This window comes from Crocodylus porosus, unplaced genomic scaffold (genome assembly GCF_001723895.1).
Source record: "Crocodylus porosus isolate Cpor-Errol unplaced genomic scaffold, CroPor_comp1, whole genome shotgun sequence".
NCBI lineage: Eukaryota > Metazoa > Chordata > Crocodylia > Crocodylidae > Crocodylus > Crocodylus porosus.
Genome location: NW_017728886.1, coordinates 91,869,200 through 91,876,075, shown reverse-complemented (window position 1 = coordinate 91,876,075; position 6,876 = coordinate 91,869,200). Strand labels below are relative to the sequence as shown.

Here is a 6,876-nt window from a genome sequence, read left to right as displayed (position 1 = left end):
ACTTGTGCCAACTCGGCGAACCTCGAGGGCGGCTAAGAGCTACCTCAATCCCGCCCCACAAGCCGCGCGCTCGCACAACTCTGCAAAGCCCGCGGCTCCCCTAAGCGGTGCCAGAGCCGCTAGCCCGGCATTTCGCCACACATCTCAGGCAGTACAGCACACACTCTACTGCCATAACCAGTCTTCTGGAACAGCAGAACCAATGAACATAGATAGCCATAACCTCATAGCCCTAAGCACCACTAACTGAACACCTGAAGTCAGGTATAGTTCCTTCTCAGCAAGAGCTGGATAGGCTCAGTGGTATTTCCCACAGCCCCCTGCCCCAGCTCGAAAATCACATCCACGCTGCATTATTATACCTGAACAAGGAGACATAGAAAGGGTCCTGGACATATTACAAAGACAGCACTCCCCTCATTTTGCTCTTCACGCGCCACTCCTTTCCCTGTCCCCAGTGCTTTTTGGCCCCTCCACATTGTTCATGAAAAGAAAGGAGATATTGTAAGGTATAAACAGACATTATGTTTGGAACAGGAACAGCTGTCTGATCTGCTTCTGGCATCTACAGACGTTCCCAGGGCTTCAAAGGGCCCAACCCTGTGGGACAACAGCCACAAAGAACAATGCCCTGATATGCATACCCTGGTACCCCCCTGGCATGGGGGAGACTCCCTCTTGCAGATGTGCACCTCGGGAATTCCCCTGCAGCAGGATTCCCAAGGCATATGGGATTGGGCCCTGAACCCCACAAGCCAGGACTGCTCAGTGCTAGGACTGTTTAGGACCTCATGATGAAATAAAGGGGGTGAGTCTCTAGTACTAACTGAATGTCCTCTAGGTAATTTTTCACTGGGAAAGGAATTCTAAGTGCTGTTTGAACAAATGATAGCAAGCCTACTTTTTTTAAGAAGAAGAAGAAGAAAGGATGGATAATGGGTTTGCAATTAAGGCACTGTCCAAAACTTAAAAGATACCGGGTTCAGTTTGTAATTCTACCACTACCACTCTGGATGACCCTGGCTAAATAAATTCACCTCTGAGCTTCAGACCTCATCTGGAAAATGAGCCTAATAGTCCCTCATCATTTCTACTCTTTGATTTTCTTATGCATTCCTTTAAAGTCCTCAGAGTAAAAATTGTATTTTACTGTGTGTTCATGCATTGCAGAAACATGAGGCCATAATTTCAGTTGGGGTCTCTAATAGATCTCTAATACAGTTAATTAAGAAATCCTCCTGAGACCACACCTCATGAAGGCTCCATTATATTCCTATTTATATTTATTTATGTATCAAGAATATATATAGTTAGTTCAGTTACTTCTTTATAAAAAAAAAGATGAGGCCACATTATCACAGTTCTATATCTACACTTACACTGTTTTGATAGCAAATCTGCATTTATGATATCATCACTTGGTGCCAAAATGGCCGTGATTTGTCTTTGCATTGGAGGCTGGCTGGATTGTAATTTTTTTTTTTTTTTACAAGCTTCCAAAACTAGGAGAGTTGAATTTGGATTTAAAAATCAGTTTGGTTTGTTCTTATAAATAACAGCCTGTTTGGCTCAAGATCTGATATACAGAATGCTCCTTTGCTGCTAAATACTAACAACATAATACTAACTTGTACCAACTGAACAAAACCTGCTTAAAGTTTGGAAGAGATTTTAGAGCTTTCTAGGGAATTTGGACCTCCAGTTGTTTCGACTTGAGCTGGGAACCAATCTTATCACAGGCAATATCCTGAGGGATACCCAACATGGATTTGTTGCAGGTAGGTCTTGCTTGACTTATCTCATTTCCTTTTATGACCAGGTGACCTTTCACCTGGACAAGGAGGAAAAGATTGACATTGTATATCTTGACTTTAAAAAAGCCTTTGATCTGGTATCCCACAATCACCTCTTGGCTAAACTGGCTAACTGCGGCCTTGACCTCACCACAATCAGCTGGTTTGGGAACTGGCTCCACGGTAGGACCCAGAGGATGGTGGTTAACGGGAGGTAATCATCTTAGTGTGTGGTCACCAGTGGGGTCCTTCAAGACTCTGTCCTAGGGCCTATACTATTTAACATCTTCAGCAATGATGTGGACACTGGTGTCAGAAGCAGACTGGCCAAGTTTGCGAATGACACCAAATTCTGGGGTAAAGCATCCACACCTGAGGACAGGAGGGTGATCCAGGCAGATCTTGACAGGCTCATGAAATGGGCGGATGAGAACCTGATGGTTCAACACTGAAAAATGCAAGGTTCTCCACCTTGGGAGGAAAAACCTGCAGCATCCTTATAGGCTCCGCAGTGCTACACAGGTTAGCACTACAGATGAAAGGAACTTGGGGGTCATGAGTGACCACAAGATGAACACAAGCCTGCGGCGTGATGCTGCTGCTAGTAAAGTGAGCAAAACACTGGTTTGCATCCCTAGATGCTTCTCAGGCAAATCACGGGATGTCATTCTCCCCTTGTACTCGGCCTTGGTGAGGCCGCAGCTGGAGTACTGCATCCGGTTTTGGGCTCCACAATTCAAAAAGGACATGGAGAAGCTTGAAAGGGTGCAGAGGAGAGCCACGTGCATGATCAGAGGTCAGGAAAACAGACCTTATGATGAGATGCTGAGAACCATGGGACTCTTCAGCCTGGAAAAGCGCAGGCTCAGGGGCTAAGTTTATCAGGAGTGCGCATCAGGATCTGGGGGAACATCTGTTCACCAGAGCACCCCAAGGGATGACAAGATCAAACAGTCACAAACTCTGCCACAACCGATTCAGGCTGGACATAAGAAAGAACTTCTTCATTGCCCGAGCCCCCAAAATTTGGAACAGACTGCTGCTGGAGGTGGTTCGAGCACCCACTTTGCATGCCTTCAAGACACATTCGGATGCTTATCTTGCTGGATCCTATGATTCCTGCTGACTTCCTGCCCCTGGGGCAGGGGGCTGGACTCGATGATCCTCCGGGGTCCCTTCCAGCCCAAATGTCTATGAAATCTATGAAATTGGCTGGCTGGCTTACTTCCAAAAATACCGGAGACTGCTGTAAACCAGCCTTCTGAAAGAAAAGAGCAGCAGCAGAACTGCCTAACATGCCAGTGGGTAAAGATTGGTTTCAGTCAGTTCTGTTGAACAAAATCACCACAGCATATTGTCCTGCTTTGTCCTAGTCTACCCGAAATATTGCCTCAGAGAAAGGGAATCCTCAGTTGCCTCCCTGCAGCAGTGCCAGGGAGGGTCATGTGCAGCCAAGGAGTTGCTGCTCTGCATCTTATTCCAGTACATCACAGGATAAATGATGCATTAGGAAACAGTAGCGATTCTGATGGTTTCCCTGTTTCCCTTTACTTCCCAGGACAATCTCAGTGAATTGCAGCAACGTAGCATGGCTTTAAAAAGAACAAATTGCGCTAGGCTAATTTGATCTGTTTTAGTATTCAGTTACAAGATTACTGCCAAGCGAAATATTGATTATATAAAAAAATATTAGTACTTTACTAAAACATTTGCTGCAAAGGCTTATAAAAATCTTACTTGAAAAAGCGAATTCAAATTGACTTGGATCTGAGCACTGACACATGGGGGTAAATGTCTGCAGGACATCAAAAGACTGCAATTCATCGTGGTGTCATTTAACATCTTATTAATAACCCAGGAGAGGAGTTCATAGGGGCATGAATTCAGTTTGAGGAGGCCACTAAAAATTCAGGCCCTGATTCAAGACAGCTCTTTAGTGCATACTTAATTTATGCAAGTCCCATGAAAGTTTGAGACACATTCAACAAAAATCTTAAAGCCCTGAGAACGTGGAAACCTTTTTTTGGCCTGCAGAGAGGATCATGATTTGAAATCAATGAAGCTACTCATGGGTTTAAAAGGTAAACCTATACTTAAGCGCTTTGCTCAAACAGGATCTTATGTAGCAGATAAACACAGGTCTGGTCCAAAAGCCCACTGAAGTCAATGGAAGTCTTTCATTGACCTCTCATTGTGCTCTCACATGAGGCCTCAAATGAGTTTCAGCTTGAAAAAATCCAAGTTAATACATCTAAGAGAAAATGATGTGCTCAATAGAAACCTGACTGCTTGAGTTATTTAAAGCTGGGCAAAGGATTTGGAAAATATTCTGGAGGCATCAGTAGGGAACAATCATGGATTGGGAGAGAGAAAGGCAAGATGACTATTAGGTCATTTCCATTACTAACTTATGATTGTAAGCTTAAAATACGCAAGACTAGACTACCTTTATCTACCTTTAAATAATTCATCTCATTTTTAAATCTAAAAAAAAGATGCAGCTAATACTGGCAAAAAAAAAAAACCCACATTTTTCTTTTAATGAAAACAGGTATTACAAGGCACAGATGCAACAGCACCCAGAATACTATAGAATTACATCTAAGTATAAGAATAAGGTTGTATCAAAGAGTTGAATTGTCTTATATAACTGGAATTTTTTGAGACCTCTCTTAATCCCCATTTATATTAAAAGAGAATAGGCTGTATGTAGAGATGGACCCAAGCTGCAAAGTTTAAAACTGGATTTGAACTTTGGGCAAGTCTGCAGGTGCTTAGTGAATAAGCAGGAACTTTTAATCTTAATTTTATATTTCTTCAAAGAAGATATTTAGATCCAGTATTTTTAGTATATCTATATATACTGGTAACAGAAAGGCTCTAGGTGGGGCATGCTGCTAATTTGGTTAAACTTACCAACCTATGACAAGGCACCATAACAGATGCAAGGCAAAGGGAAAGGAGTTTTACTAAACAAGGATTCAACAGTAGAAGCAGAATGACTGTATCAACAGCAGTCACTATACCAGCTCCCAGATAATTTCCTGGGGTACTATATATTGTGTTATTCTGTAAATCTGCTTCTATCTAAAAGAGCTAGTGGGGCAAGAAAAGGCCTGAATACAACATATACACACAAACAGGTGGTTCATACATCTTAGCAGTGGAGTTAACTGGTGGTGGGGAGGATGGCTGGGGTGTGTGAGGGGGTTTGGATGTCTGCATGTATGACAGTGCAAGAGGGGGGTGCATATGTATGGTGGGGTATGCATGTGGGACTCACCCTATGAACACAAACACACAGCTGCGAGCCACCTAGTGCTGGAGAAGCACATGGGCTGTGTCCTGGGGCAAGGGAAGGACATGGACCCCGAAGGGTTAAGGAGGGACCCTGGGGGACAATACACCTCGGGGAAGACAAAAAGAAAGGGGGAATGAGCAAAAACACCCTACCTGCTGCAGGAACCGTGGCAGAACTGAAAGCGGCGGCGGGACCCACATGGCTCATTAGCCATGGTTTTTTTAAAGTGAAAGCAGCTGGGGAGAAGGGGGAGGAGAGCCGGTGTGAAAGTATAAGGAAAGACAGCAGGACGGAAGGGGAGAAGAAGTGGAGAAAGAGCACAGAAAGAGGAACTCTGGGGCTCACCGAGAAGGAGGAGGAACTGGGGAATACTGCCCATGGGGCAGGGGAATGTCCGGAGCTGCATCCATCTAAAGACGCTGCTGCCGAACCAACGAGGACAAAGATATCCCGGCTGTATATTACCCCAACGCCACAAAGAGCACCTACAGGAGGGACCTTGTCAACAGAGACTTGGGCCAGCGAGTCGTCCAGAAAAGAGGTAGACAAGCAAGGGGCCAGTTAAGACCCTCACGTCCTGGACGGAGGACCCAGGAGAGCCCGTCGAGGGAAGGGTTCTTTTCAGAGGGACGTTGAGGGTGGACACACGTTAAGTACACTAAGGGCAAGGGGAGGTAGCACTGAAAGGGGTAGCCGGTGAAGGGAGAGCACGTTATTATTAGGTGCCCCAGGATAGTAATCAAGGGGACATCAAGAGGTGGTAGACGATTTTGGCGTCGGTCTCTTTTCCTTTTATTTTGTTAGTTGTTATTTTGCCTAGGACGCCGGGGTGTAGGTAGACAGAGGGCTACCAAGGGCTCAGGAGTTAAAGGGCCTAGTTTTACTTAGCCTTCAACCAGATCCAAGCAGGGCCAGGAGGACTTCACGCATAGAGAGGGTCGGCCGCTGGCAACAACACAAGCATGCCGTCAGGGCTGGGTAGGGGGCGAGGTACAGGGGAGGTTGGAGCCTCGAGAAGAACATCACGCCTTGGCCTGGGACAACCGGACCCGGATGGTTAGACCCCTCCACCACTGATAGATCATCAAAGTCGTGGCAGGTGGGATTAGGATGGGATAAGACTGTAAGAGGCGAGAGATCGTGGCCCCATACCTTTTAGGGACAGAGCGGAAGACCACTATCAAAATCCAGAGCCGGGCGGCAAGGGACCGGATGCTCGAGGCCCAGCGGGTACAGGGTGGAAAGCAGGGAAATGGTGGGGTGGGCAAGACTGGGCTGCTGGGTCCTGCTGCCGGCTCCCCCTGGGTCCTATTGCTCCTAGTTCCTGTCATCTTTGACAGGCAGCCAGGAGCAAATAAATATTAATTTTCTAAATTTTTGGGGGGTCCCAGAGGACAGATAGAATGGCCTGGCAGGTTGGATACGGTCCGTGGGCTGTATCTTGCCCACCCCTGCTCTAAGCTATAGATGACAACTAGTGCTGAGTTCTTTATATACTACTCAAAGGATTATGGGTAGGCACCTACCAAAATCACAATTTCACTATTTTCATGGAAACTGTGATTTCAGGCAGGTTCCACAAAAATATGTGGGCTCCCTGGGGAATACCAAAAATCTTACTGAAAATAAAATGCTGGCTCCCTCTGGGAAGGGAGGTGGCTGCTGGCATGGCAAGATGGCTGCCCCCCACTGCTTATTGACTGAGAAGGCTGTCCATCATACAACCCTTCCCCTTGTTAGAAATATTATTAAAAATGCATTATCAATAGCAGATTTAGAAAA

The 6,876-nt window shown here is 45.7% G+C and overlaps 1 long non-coding RNA gene across 1 annotated transcript in view; it reads right to left on the bottom strand.

The window, feature by feature from the left end:
- Positions 1 to 6,876, bottom strand: part of LOC109323041 — a 27,173-nt gene that overhangs the window by 8,079 nt on the left and 12,218 nt on the right. Inside the window, exons 3-4 of the long non-coding RNA XR_002104532.1 lie at positions 2,827 to 2,835; positions 2,475 to 2,479 (exon numbers count right to left, since the gene is read on the bottom strand). This is a non-coding gene — a long non-coding RNA (uncharacterized LOC109323041). The remainder of the gene's footprint in view (positions 1 to 2,474; positions 2,480 to 2,826; positions 2,836 to 6,876) is intronic.